The 14,520-nt window shown below is 44.7% G+C and overlaps 1 protein-coding gene across 8 annotated transcripts in view; it reads left to right on the top strand.

Annotated features, from left to right (window-relative positions):
- LPP (LIM domain containing preferred translocation partner in lipoma) overlaps nt 1-14,520 on the top strand; it is a 334,290-nt gene that overhangs the window by 88,910 nt on the left and 230,860 nt on the right. For all 8 annotated transcript variants that reach the window (XM_083868545.1, XM_083868547.1, XM_083868550.1 and 5 more), the window contains one exon: nt 4,607-4,671. The gene's annotated coding sequence lies outside the window, so the exon portion shown is untranslated. The remainder of the gene's footprint in view (nt 1-4,606; nt 4,672-14,520) is intronic.

Below are 14,520 nucleotides of genomic sequence, written 5' to 3' on the forward strand. Positions count from 1 at the left end.
CTCGCATCTTTCCTCAAGTTTAGTTTTCCAGTGGAGGCTGTTGCAGTAATGAGAATGTCTCCCATCTGCTCCTCACATGGCTTGGCACATTTAGCCAGAATATATATGTATTTTTATTATGGGGTTAGCCAGTGGTAACCATGACAATTAGACTTATCACGCAGCAGTTTTTTTCCCTCCTTGAGTCAGTTTGAAATGCTGACAATTAAATGGATACAGTACACTTTAGAGATCCATCAGTCTCTTTGTTGTCTTGACAACCAGAGTATATTTAGAAATGTAACAAGTACATGGAGTTCAATTGCACTTTTGCTAAAACATAGTTTTGTAGCTTGAGAATTTAATCTGTTGTTTGTAGATCCAGGTGCTTATTTGAGCTATGCCTGACTTTCTCTTTGGTCTCTCTGGGAAGCTCCAACATTGGCTGATGGAAAGAAGGTGCTTGTCAGGCAGGGAGCAAACCTGCCCACTGTACGTGGCAGGGGCTTGAGGGGCTGGCAACCAGTTCCTTCTTGGGTACTGGATGTGCTGGGTGCTCTTGTGTGCTTGTGGCTATTGATTTGCAGTACAAGAGGAATGTGTGTGGTTGTTGTCCCAGATGTTTGTCCCTGCAGATTCAGCTCAGCAAACAGGGCTGGGGAGCCATGAGCAGTGTGTCCAAACACCCTCTCCCAGATGAGCTGCTGTCAGAGTTCGGTGGCACTTTGGTACAGAAAGACAGTGCCATGTCGTGTGATGCTGGCGGGCTGTGATGGCTCTCCTCCTGCCCCTGAGCTACTCAAGCTTTGGTTGCAACTGGAAAAAACTCTTGGCCATGGAAGCCATAGCATTCTCCATATCATTTCTACTGTTTTGTCTTTGATTTGATGGGGGTGTGTTTCTTTGATTTTAACAGAATACTAGTACTAATTTTTTTTTTTTTTTTGATTCCTTCCAATTTGACTGGCAAAATTGAGTTCATCCTCTCCCTGCTGAGCTGGAATAGCAGTGTGTGGGCTAGCTGTCTGGAGCTATGGATTTTTAAGGCTGCATCCAGGACTGGAAGAGAAGGAGGGAATTACGATGGAGTGCGCTCTGTGGAACTCTAAATAAGCCTGCCTCCCAGCACCCCTGTGCACACACTGATGGTGGGTGTGTGTGGAGTGTCTGTGTGTCTGTGCTACTTTCTGCTCTTTCCCTTTTGAACCAGGAGAGAGCTGTGGCCATTGCAGGCACCTGTGTGGGTGTGACAGCCATACCTGCAAGTGTGGTGATGTGCCAGAAGAGCAGCTGGGATATGGCCCCCATCTGCTGCCACACTAGAGCCCAAAGGCTTTGGGATAGGGGCTGGCACCACTGTGCCCTTGTTACACTCCTGGCACAGGACCTTGCTTGATGTGCTGCCTTCAGATCCATGTCTGGACATGTGTGGATCAGAGTACTTCCCTGCCTTGAGTGGTAAATGAATAAAATGAGTCAGATGAGGAAATAACTCAAATGTTCCCAGCCTCTACCTGGCTGACCCAGAGTTGTCCTGGTCAGGGCTGTCCCTTCAGAAGGCTTGCAGGAGGAGGAGCTGCTAAAAGGGACTTCTTTGTGGTGAGGTGTTGATGGCCTTTCATAATTGGTTACTGAATCCCATGGCAGGGCTAGGGATGTTTGTGTATTTTCTGTAAAATGTCAAGCAAGAGTCTTCCATTTCTCCCTGTCTTAGGCTTGGCTGTTCATTGATTCTTGGGAATACAATTGCGTCAGGAGCAGTGAAAAAACTCAGACAAAATAGAATTCTCCTGTATCAGAAAGCTGTGGCAAGGCAGCAATCTGAACAGGAGATTGGGTACAGCAGATGGAGTGGCCTTTTGCTGGAGGGAGCCAGTTCATTTGGTGAGATGGTTTAAAGAAGACAATGGTGTGCCCATGGCATGGGTGTAGTGGTGTTCATCCCTGGGCAGAGATCTGTAAAACTGGTCAGGAGTGCTGCTCTGCTCCTGGGGAGCACGGGTTTGCCACTGGGATGGTTTATTACAAGGAGATGAAGAAGGCTCCAGGAGGTGGAGACCATTCTGAGATCAGCTATTAGGGACAGTGACACCCAGCAAAATGTATCTTTGTTTCCTTGCCTGCACAATGTCTTCTCCATGCACTATACCCAAAATATTAATAAGGCTCAGAAGGAGGACAGAGTTGCATGATTTTGTTTCCTTCTTCCCTGTGTTTCTTTTTTCATTCATTACCTGTCAAATAATGTGGTTGATTTCTCAGCATGTATGCACAGCTCATTTATATTGTCTTTCTTCTCCCCATTTTACCAATCTCCCAATGAAAATCCCAAACCATATTTATATTTCCACTCCAGCTCTGTTTGTGGACTGTTAACATGCCTTGTTCTAGTGTTTAATAGCTGCCGTGTTTTATTCTTAAAATATAGCCACCAAAACCCAACGATCCTAATGATTATTCAAGAGTGCTTTAAACAAGTTATCCCAATCCATCTGACAAGGATAATGGTCTTCTATTAGAAGATACTTAGCTGGAGGTTGGATGAGCTGTAATGTTTATGGCTCTGCAGATCTGTAACCAGACAAACTCAGAAAAACTCCTTGGATTTCAGTGGAGCTGTATTTGTTCATTACAACTGAGGCTTAGGCAGTGCTTTAGATGCAAATTGCAGCCTCTGTGAAGTTAAGTGGGGTTTTGATTTAATTTCTGGAAGCAGTGATGTCAGCAGAGAAGCGAAGAGCTGGGACCCACATAGCCTGAAGTCTGTAACTTTGGGTTGCTCCCTTTCCCTTACTGTCAAGATCAGATTCCCTTGGTTGGGGCTTCTAATTAAAATGCAGCTTCTCTTAAGCATCTCCTAAAGGCAGGCAAGAGAGAGTGGAAGTGCAGCCTATGCAGATTATGTATCTCTCTCCACCCTTTGCAGAAAACGCCAGTGCTTGGGTTGTTCTCTCTGACTTGTGGTTGGGCTGTTGACCTGGAGCTTGTGCTCTCAGCTCCAAAAATGTAAAGGCACTATGCTGAGTTATCTGGCTCTGCTGTAGAGAGAGCTGGGATCTCCTTTCTCCCAGCTTATCTGTGTCCATGCAGCAGTCAGGAGACATGGACCACTGCTCACCACCTCCACTGTGTGTGGCATGAGTGATTCACCATGCATTCATTTCTGGTCGCATAAGGCGCATCAGTTTAAAGCAGGCTTGAGACATAGGTTAGTGTTAGCTATTTGAAGTCTGAAGTCTGAAAGCAACATCAAACAGGGAGCAGAAAATGTATCATGCACAGAAAAATCTCTGGGATTTGCTTCTCCTTTTAAAAAATAATAGTAATAAATTCCAAACTGTTTGCATATGCTGTCTTCTCTGTGGTCAGAACACCTGTCTGCCTCTTTCCTGATACTTGATACAGGCTTACAGTGCTTGCAAAAATGTTAACGTGAATTTTTTGTCATGGCAAATATGAAAAGAATATCCAGTGTCTGTGTGGGCAGGTTCTCAGCAAATTTTTCTTTGGTTTTTGTGCTTCGATGTGGATCTGAAGCAACTGCTGAAATTCTGCTGCCCTTCCTTCTTCACAGACCAGGAGGGCAAAGCTGCTGCCCTGCCAGACCTGGTTCTTCTAAGCAAGACTGCTGAAGGTGGGGCTAATGAATTTACTTTGGCTTCATTAAAAAAGTAATATATGCAACTGCCTGGAAGCCTAGAAGTGTCTCTCCTCTTTAAGGATTTTTGATCCTTGGCTGATCTTGGGAAGATAGGGGTGAGGATGCAGTTGGGGGGAGCTGGAGGTCACCTGGTGACACCAGGAGCATGTGGGCTGGGAGACCATGGGTGTGCTGAGGTGGACCTTTCACTAATCATCCCTTTTTAAACTTGCTCATTTCTTCTCCAGAACTGAGATTAAAGGAAATAGAAAACATCAGAGTAAGCTCAGATATCAATAAGCTGAAAGTATTAAAGACTACTGGTTGAAAAAAGCTTGTGGTAACTTAAAAAAACTGTGTTTTCTCTTTAATTGGGTGTCTTTGGAGGCACCCAGAAAGGAAACCAGGGCTGGAGGTGGAGGTGGGGTTTGGGCTGTCCCACCCTGACTCTTTTTCCACAATGGCTGTGTGTTTAATGCATCCCATCTCTGCTTTGGTGCTCCTTGATGCTCGCTTGGCAAAGCCAATGCTGTGGGAGTGACTCACGCTTGGCCTTGAGCGGTGGCTGAGGCTTGGGAAGAAGAGGCCCTTTAAGCATGAGAGGCAGAAGGGCGTCTGGTCAGGCTTTCAAAGAGACTTTGTTACCTGCAGCCCTTACGTCAGTGCCTTTCACCAGCTCTGCAGTGATTTAAAACAAGTAGTTTCTCTTCCAAATAAACCTCAGCTACTCCAACACTTGCTCAGATGTAATCTGTGCTGCCAATGTGTGAAAAGCCCCTATATGGGTCAAAACAGGGACAGGCTGACACATGAGTTGTGTCAGAGGGGAGGAAAAAAGGCTGTGGTCTGCTCTGTAAAGGAGGGCAGCTGGCCTTACATGCCCTTTTGGGGCTGTTTTCTTGGCGAGGCATTATGGCCAGCTTGATTTACTTTCTGCTTTTATGAGGAGCAAAACATTGATTCTGACCTTTCTGTTTGCACCCACAGAGGTCCCTTGGAAGAGCCTGTCTGTACGTCTGACTGGGTGCCTGACAGGACTGCCTTGCTTCCAGGTGAGGAATGGATCAACTCTCAGGGCTTTTGCCAACTGCTGGGTTTAGGGACAGTGGGAAGACCTCGGTACCATGTTCAGTCCTTCAGCCACTGATGGTCATTTCTCCAAAGTCTGTGGTGGTGAGATGCCAGCCTACCCAGGAGGCTTGAGGTGGCTTTACTGTTTCTGAGTCCAAGTTTGGAAGCAGCAAACATGCAGGCCCTCCTGCAGATTGGGAGTGTTGCATAGGAGCAATTGCTTGGTCCTGTGGGCCGTGTTGCTTTGACCATTTTTGAACAAAGCTTTCCTGCTGGTGGACCTGAACTCGTTCCCCATCCATAATGTGGCTCTCTGCAGGCTGTAGATGTTCCCAGCTGGTAATGGAGAGCTGCCTGTATTGTTAGCTGAATCTAACTGTGTTTCAGTGGACGAAAGAGAGACAGAAAGGTCCTGGAGGTGCTGCAAAGTCGTGGCAACGGGGGGAAGATGGCAGCTTGTGCAGCCCTGCTGAGAAGCAGAGAATGAGTGACCAACTATCCTGGTGGTTTTGACCAGTGGAGCTTGTTTCTTTGCTGTGATGTTACCTGACTTTAGGACCATGAGACCTCTGTGTGGCAGGCCAAAATCAGGAACAGTGAATCTTCACTCTGTTGTGTCACTGAATTTAATTGTGCTTGTATCCTTCTCTTTTGATACACAATATTCATCCCTACTTTCTGCCTTTACCCTCTTACCCTCTTCTTGAGTCCAATTCTTGCAGGTGTGGTGTTGTTTTTTTTTTTTTTTTTTTTTTGGTTGGTAAATTATGTCTAGCTGGAGATGAGATTTCAGTATCCTGTTTACTGCAAACAGTTAGGGCCATTAATAAATGCTGACAGACAAAGACAGACCAGGGATTAATAAGTAGAGGACAGGAGATTAATAGCAAGAGCATAGAATCTGGTTCAAGGCCTGATCTTCCCAGTTGCTGGGCTATGGAAGATTAATGGTACCTCTTCTGCTAGTCTCACTTTTTCTGTGGTAGCTTTCCTGACTAAGTTTAATCAACCATCCCAGCGGGTTGCTGTAAATATGAAATCTAGAAGAAGCCCATTGTTATATTAACTAAATATGTCCTTATGTTAACTAAATGAGACAGTATTAGTTTTGCTTTCTAGTCAGCACTTGAGCAACATTAATGCATTTGTGAGTGGTGAAGTCAGATTTTTAGGTGCTTACAACTCCTCTGAAGACAAAAACATTTCATAAAATGTATCTTGTGAAGCAAGCTGTGTCTGACAAATTGGTTTTTTACTCTGTGTCCTGTGCAAAAGATTGATTTCTCTTCTCTTGACTGGGTTTTCAGCTTCATTTCTGTGAAAAATTGGGCTCTTGACCTGTTGCATCTGGTCTCTCATTAAGTTTAGTGTGAGATTAGATCATTGCAAAGAGCATTCCTGGTTAAATTTGTGGGAGAACTGTAGAACATGGGACTGCATCACAGAAAGTTTTATTGTGCTATAAGGGTGTGTGCTGTTCTGGGTATCCTCTATAGAAAGTCAGCTTCAAACTCTTTAGGCTGGAACTGTTGATTTAAGCACTTCTGTAGTCTTTTGACCTCTGCCCTCAGGTATTTTCCACTGTTCCTGCAAAGATGATCCCCAGCCCTTGGTGCATAAGGTTATAGTGATGTATAGGTACGTGTATGGCTGTGTTGGGAAGGAAGCAGCTGTGTCCCTGTAACAATGAGCGTGATGCAGCTGGGATTAACATCAGAACTTCATACAGCAATAGTTGAATTTCTTTTCCAGGGAGGAAAGCCTATGCGCTGCTTTGGTGGCCCTGTAACAAAGCTTTTCCCCTCTTGTCTGCTCTTGCATGCAGTGCCCTTGGCTTTTCAGAAGTTAATTGATTTGTCTATATTATGAGCCTCTCTTTAATTTTATTTGTGTAAAGAAGAACACACGCTAATCTTTCTCCAGAGAAATGTTTTGCATTGCTCCTCTTTGAACGTTGGCCCTGGGTCTGCTGTTTCTTAATGAGTCTTTAACTAAACAGCTACGGTTCCCACATGCTCCAGCCTTGACACACACATACTTGAACACCCACGTGCCTGCTCCCAGCTGAACCGAGCCTGCCCGCTCCCCTCGCCCGCCCGCTGCTCTGGGATCTGCGTTGGCAAGGCAGCACCTCCCCGGGAAGCCCTGCGTGTGAGGGGGCTTCATACCTACACAGAGAGATGGACTTGGCCTCACGTGAGCTGTCCTGTGAATTGGAAGGGCTGTAACCTCTTTACCACCCTGTCCTCCCACCCCCTGGCCTTGTTTAAAGTGTGCCTCCAGGAGCATGGATTCCTGTGGGCTGTGCTGCCTGCGGCGAGGACCCGAGTGAGCGCTGAGCCGAGCACCCGATGCTGAATTACTGTCTGGAATGCCACTGGCTGCCAGATCCTTGATAGCTTGTTTTTAATGAAGATTCCTCCTGTAATTCCTAGAATATCTTGAAGTGCAAAAAAAATGAGCGGTGTGTGTATTTTGCTGTGGGCTGAATTTTTTCCTGCTCTTCACAGTTCCCTCTGTGAACAGAGAGGAGGAGGAGGGGGAAGCAGCTGACTGCTTAATTTTTTGTTGTTGTTGTTTTTGTTTTTCTGCTTGACTTCTGTGAAATCTGTGGCGATCAATCGCTCGCGACTAACAAAATGTTTTTGTTTCTCTTTTGCAAAAGCATATGGGAACTGCAGGAAAAGCATATGGGCGTTTTTAGGAAAACATACTGGTGAATGGACAAATTATAGTGGTGCCAATATGTTTTGGATGTCTGGCTAGACCACTACTACTACCACACTTGCTGGCATGCAGACACATGCGCAAGATTTCCAGCATGAGGGGTGTGTAGCTGTTCCTGGGGAAAGGCAGGCTGTGCTGGATCAAGCCTCTGCTGAAACAGTGCTGTGATCCATCTTTGGGGTGCGTGACAGCCTCATCATGTCCTAGGGTAGGCTCTGGGCTCATGTTTATGGCAGTGTATCCATTCTGTCAGGAGACTGAGCCCAGAGCTCCACTTGCAGCTGGCTGCAAGCAATGATAATGGCAACCATTTTTCTTTCCTAAGCACTGGACTGCACTCCTCATAACACCTGAGCTTTTTGCAAACAGCTAGGCAGCCTCTGGTTTTCCTCTGCTGCTCTAGCAAGATCTTTGTGTTAGCTTGGCCTGTTATTTTTAATTTCTCCATTGAGTGGTTGCTTTTCAGGAAATGCAGAACATTGGCAGTATTGTTTCTGGTCCCAGTCTTGTTTGCCCTGATACTGGTGATCCAGGGAAAGGGAGCTGTAAGGGGATTAAGTTGCCTTGGCTGGTGGGCTCTGGTGGCTCACAGCATTCCTGCAGTGGGAGCTGCCCTGCTGTGTACCCTGTCCATGATGTCCTCAGTAGCTCCAATGGGGCAGCCCTTCCTGCCCACCCCACCCAGCAGTGAGGGAGTGCTGCCTCTGTCTGGGATGGGCATGGCCATGCTGGGCTGCAGAAGGGGGCAGAACACACGGCTGAAGACTGAGGGGATAAGCAAGATGCACATTTGGGCAGTCATTTAGACTCGTGTTGTTCATCTTGGTTATGAACTCGCACTCAGATATTCTGAGTGGTAATTCGGCACCTTTTAGTGCTCTCCCTCTTATGCCAGCTTCAGGATGATTTGCTAGTAAGTAATTTTACATTATTTAATGTAGCCTCTTTCCTTATAGCTCTTTTGTTCTGTGAAACAATTCCCTATTTTATTATGCAAACAGTACATTAAGATCCTTGTGGGCCTAAGTTCCCAACAGTGCTTGAGATGATGGCAGAGAAGTAGGTTATTTCAGAAATCATGATTCTCTCCTCTAGAAGCTTTTTTGGAGTTCTGCTTTAACTGCTTTTGATATTATATGTGCTTAAAAAAAAAAGGCTAAAAAAATTCAGTACTTCCTAAATGTTATAGAGCTCAAAAAATACACTGTATGCCTTGTCACAATATTTAATACAGAGTGCTATTTACAGTAATGAATCAAAATGTCAGTTTTTAAAATATGAACTGTCAGAGTGTTCCTACTTTGCAGAAAACTTTGATATGACAGTTTGTTAATCATATGACTATTACATCAAATGTGTCTAAGAGTACTTTTTCTCGACAAAATCTTTTTTTATTCTTTTCCCCTCCCTTTTCCCTGTTAGTTCTGGCAGGGCTGTTTGACTGAATGCACTCCAATTAGAGGTCAGAAGAATCCAGAGCTGAATGCTTTTGTTTATGGACATAGGGCATGTGTCAGTGCCTGTGTTCGTGCTGGTCACCTAATCTTAGGTACAGCCTGGTTTGGATCATGTCTCCCTTGTGAGCATGGTGGAGTGGTGCTGATGCCTCTGGGGTAGCTGCATTTGGGGCAGCTGGGCTAAAACTGTCTCTTGAGCAATAAAAAGCTGCCTTAGAATGTAGCATTTCTAATCCCTGCAGCTTTAGCATGAGGGCACAAGTAAAACGAAGATCTTGAGGCTGCCTGTGCATCCTCGATGAGCTGAGGGGCTGGTGGTGCAGGGCAGGGCTGGTGCTGCTTCTTGAGCATGAGGCAGGGGATGCCAAGGTCCTCTCCCCAGTGCCTTTGATTACTCTGGACCCAGGTCAAGGAGTGGGTTTGGGCTCTGATTTCCCTTCCATTAATTTAGACCAGAATGCTTCTCTTTTTTATTCTTTTGTTTGCTTATCTGCAAAATGGGAGTAATTAATTGATATTAGTTAACTCACAGGTCTCCTTAAAGCCGATTAGTCAAACAACTGCACTTCTGGTGAAGACAAGGGAGAGCTTATGTAGATAATTGTGCTTTAGAAAACAGCTTCTGGAAGGAGCAGAGGGTTCAGCATGCTAATGTGAGGACTGGAGGCCAGAGAGGAGTCCCAGGTGTAGCAGAGTCGTGTTACCTCTGCCCAGAATGTCTTTGTGCCACATTGCCTAAGGCTTCAGATATATTCTTACTGCTTGTTAAAACTCTCAGTTACCATTGCGTAGGTCTTACAAGTGCAATATTTCTGAGTTGGAGTTGGCCCAGCACAGCTCTGGGAATAGGAGGAGTCTAAAAAGGCAAAAGCTGTGTGTCAGCAGTCCAGAAAAGAGAAGTGTGGGCAGTGCAAGACAGTAAATCTTAGAATCAAAAAATCATAGAAAGGTTTGGGTTGGAAGGGAACTTTGAAGATGCTTTAGTTTGAACTCCCCTGTGATGGGCAGGGACATCTTCCACTAGATCATGTTGTTCCAAGCCCTATCCAACCTGGTTTTGAACACTTCCAGGAATCCATAACTTCTCTGGGCAATTCATTCTGGTGTCTTATCATAAAAAAATTATTTCTAAGGCCAAATCAGATGGTCTTGATTGTGGGTGTTTCTGAGGGCCTGATTAACTTGGAATTTCAGCTGGGCATGTCTATTAAATAACATCCTCAACACTTGCACTAATGTTACTGAGGAGATGATAAGGAGTTGTTTTCAGGGGTATGGTCACATATTTAAGTGCACTTTTGAGCAGCACATCAGTGAGCTCTGGTGTGTGGAAGGCCCAGGTAAAGGCACTGCACACATGGGAAGTCTGATATGCTGAGGCCCACTGGGTCTCACTGCTGGAAGGAGATTTGGGAAGGTGAGGGCAGTGCTGTAGCATTTGTCACATTAATGTCCTGCTGATAGAGGAGGTGAGGAGAAAGCACTGGGGAAGGAGGTGCTGGTGAGTGAGGTGATGACAGCCAGGGGAGGCTTTGCTGGTGATGGTGCCTGGTGGGGCCACCAGGAAGCCTGAGAGAAGCTGTGGGGTGAACCCATCCCCAAAGGGCTCTTACACAAACATGGGGGTGCAGAGGGGCTGCCAGCAGCAAGGGCCACTGGCAAGGCATGTGTGAAGGGGTCCCTTTTCAAACCATATATTTGTCACCTCCATCAGGCCAGTGCCTGCTGCGTTTCCTCATCCCACAGAGGAACATTGATTATTACTCAATTTTCATTTTAGACAAACCACATTTTTAGTATGATGATTTTTATTATCATTAGTGCAATGGATGGAAAAGGAGCTCTAACAGATGTATGATTAGCAGGGCATGAAATTAAAAATGTTTGTGTACAAGGAAAAGGTTGTTTACTACCAAATTCCTCATTTGAAAATGAAGTGATACTAAGATTGGCCGGGTGATTCTGCAGCAGGCCCCTAGTCCTTTTCTGTCCCTCTCTCAGCAGCCTTGGCTGAAAAGTAACAATATTTTTAATGTGACTTTTATTAAAAAAATAATAACACAATTGAAAAGTCGGTACCTGCCTTTGGAGACAAATTATTTAAAGAGGTTGTTCTTATGCTCTGGCACTGATGGAGCCAATTCAAGAAAATATTTTGACTGATGTTTAAGCCCCACTGATTAGGCCGAATTGAATATTTTATATCAAAATTCATTTGGGTGGAAAATAAGGTTCTGATTGAATAATTCTGAGTGTGGGCATGTACCTGGGTGAATAGTACTTGTTGCCAGAATGTTGAAAAATTCATATTTGGAGTTGTTGCTGCTGCAGCATATGCAGAGGAGTGCAGATTGGTATGAGTATTCAATTCTTCCCCCGCTTTGTGGGTCAGTCTTGTAGTGGTTTTGCACAGGAATGGTGTCAGGCTCTGATAGAAAGCCATCAGCTCTTAGATTTTTGTCTTAGAAGTGTGGGGGTTTATCCCCATAGGAAATATCTGTCCTTTTTTTCCCCCCCATAATAATGAAATTTTTAGTTTGAGAAAATGATCTTTTTTCTTAGGAGCTTTGCCTGTGATGTGCAATTCTCAGGTGTGGCTGATCTTCCTTGATTTTATAAAATTATCATAGAATATGCTGAGTTGGAAGGGTGGCTCGGGATCATTGGGTCCAAGTCCTGACCCTGCACAGGACTCCCCAAGAATCACACCATGTGCCTGAGAGTGAATTTTAAAAGAACGAGGTTAGGAATTGTGCATCAGTTCAATTATGCACGAGTAGGAATTGTGCATTTGTGCTATTCTGTTGAGGTAAGCCTGGTCCTACTTAGGACTGAACATTTCCCAGGTGCTTCTAATTTCTCACCTATCTCATTCTTTGTCCTCTAAAACCTTTGGGTAAGTTCAAGGCTAACACTGGTTGCAGCCTGTTGGCTGCTCATGTGTGAAGTTTGACCTAGGTGAGTGTTTGCAGGACCCAGACCTACAGCAACATTGTAATGGATTCTGCCCACTGAGCCTGGATGGCATTGAGCAGAAAATAGGAAGAGGGCTAAGAGATTGTTCCTGCACTCTGGGAACAATTGAGACAGAAAATTGCTTCCAGGATTTCTTCACTTTTCCACAGAGAATAATCAGCCTGTGTAATTCTCTGCCACAGGAAATACCGCCTGAATCTGTTACTCAAAGACAGCAAGCAAAGTTCAGATAGCAGCCTGAATACCAAAGGTGCTGCAGAGCAGGGACTGTCCCTTACTCAGGACTTTTTTTGGTGTAGTGTCATTTTTTTGCTGTATAGGTCATGAGATATCACAATAGGACTGCAACCAATAGGACTGATAACTGAATAATGGCTTAGATAGCCAGCATGTTCTGGGTGCATATTTAGACTTTGGTGCCCTAAATAAGAAGACAAATTTGTGTGCTGAGCTTGTAAATGGAGTTTTGCTTAGCCTGGCACTCAGATTCTACACCTGAGATTGTGGGGGAGCTTAGAGCAATTCCACTGAGGTGATGGGTGTCTGGTAATTTCAGTCCTGCTCTTGGCTCGTTTTAATCTTTGCTTCACAGATGTCAGCAAATCACTACTTCTGCACCTTTATTCGTTAATCTGGAGGATGGGGCAGCACTTGGGCTACCTGCTGGGGTTTGTGTTACGTTTCTAATGAGGCCTTTCAACCATGTGTTTTATTCCAAACTTTAGGGGAAATTATTTAATTTTTTTTTGAGTGAGAGTAGTTGTGGCCAAATCACTGCGTGGGCATAATACCTGCTGGGCTCCGAAATTTGATTCCAAATTTTCCATTAGCACGTTGTAGTGGGCCAAAGGATCTTGAACCGCTGGAATAGAAAGGAATAAAACAGAATGGAGTTGGTGTTTGGTTGTGGGCTCTGGATGTCATTGTTCCTGACTGTTCATCTGGCTAATGTTTGCTTTTGTGTAGTATTTGTCTGTGTCTGTGCTTCTGTGCACATGGGGAAAAGGAGGACAAATATCACTGGAGTGGATTAGCATTAAAAAATAGTTAACTGATCAAAGCCATAAAGCTTGTCCAAGTGAATTCTTCAGAGAAATAGTTTTGAATTTCCCAAGCAGCCGCAGGCCATAAAAGCGAAGCACTATCATTCAGAGATGCAAAAAATCCCCTTCTGTTGGAGTGTTGGACCTATTTGTTCCCTTTTAGGCGGGGATTCAAAATGTTTTCTTAATTTTCTTGTGAAGAGCTCACTGCTATCCATCATGAGCCTTTTCCAGCTCTCCTCCCCCTCAGTTTTAACCCTCCACTGAGATCTGTATATCTGTACGTAAAATTTTAGATGCCTTTTGGCTCTGTGCACTTTCCTCTTACAGACCACACCTTGTCTCCGAGCTCAAAATGTTGTAAAGGAGGGAATAAATGTTGTCCTCAGTGCCTTGGTGGAGGTGACAGGGAAGGTGGGATGCAGATGGAGAGCGATGTCTGGAAAGGCTTTCCACATTTCCTGGAGGGATGTCAGGGGAGCCCTGTTCTTGATGCCACATTCTGTCTTATTACTGGTGCTGCCCCAGTAGGAGCATCAGCCCCACCAGGTCTGCAGAGCAGGTGGGACAAATCAAGAGGGAATTTCCTTTCTCTCACGTTGGAGGAAGAAAGTACATGATTTGACTGCTCAAAGTTATTGAAGTCTCATACTGAAGGTTAAGCAACCAGCCTCTGGGAATTGGGCACATAAATTTGCTTTATGCTTCTGGAAGTCTCTGTCACAGTGTTCTGCTTTTCTGCTTCTTCTTAAGATGTAGAAAAGAATGAAGTGCTGGTGTATGGACCGTACACAGGGTATTTGGATGGCATGGTCATTGATAGGAATGAAAATTATACTGTGGTGGCTCAGAGCTTGCCAAGAAAAAAAGAAAGGAAAAACTCTCAGAAGACACAAAGTACTTTGTAGCTGGAAGTGCCTGTTGCCCTGCAAGGACTCAGCTGTCCCTTTCAGTCCCAGTCTTCTATTATTGAAAGTATTTTTCTGTCTAATACCTTCTAGCTTTTTAATACTGCTTAATTGTATACACGTCCCCCCGAAAGAAAGCCACACATTTTTCTGCTTTTGTAAATGTTCAGCTTTAGGGCCCCCAGGGAGGGTGTTAAAGGCTATGTCCCAGCTGCCTTTCAAGCAGAGAATTCCACTTTTACTTTCCCTCTGAAATTTGGAGTTTCATTCTCCATATAATCAAATTATAATATAACCACATTTAAAATGCACATGTGTGTGTATACATACACACACACACACATATATATACACACATATATAAATACACACACACACACACACACATATAAAATTATCTTTAATCCTGAGTCGTAAGTATGTTCTGCTAGAAACTGAGATCATCTTTGTTACAGGGGGGCAGTGCATCGAGAGCAAAGCTGTGTCTGAGGGTCAGGATTGCAGCTTTTGGAGGGGGGTTAGATGTTTGCAAAAGTGTGGGCATGGCATTCATGTGTGCCATATACACACATCCTTGGTTTCTGTGGTAGAGCAGAGATGATTTACCCACAAACCAGGACCATTTGCTAAGGTGTAGTCATCACTGTTCTGTTCCTGAAGCAGTAGAGAGGTGCATCCGTATACAGGATGGTGCAAAGTAAAAGGGAAGCTTGTCCTTC

The sequence above is a fragment of the Zosterops lateralis genome, assembly GCF_965231275.1.
Source record: "Zosterops lateralis genome assembly, chromosome: 10".
In the NCBI taxonomy this organism is placed as follows: Eukaryota; Metazoa; Chordata; class Aves; order Passeriformes; family Zosteropidae; genus Zosterops; species Zosterops lateralis.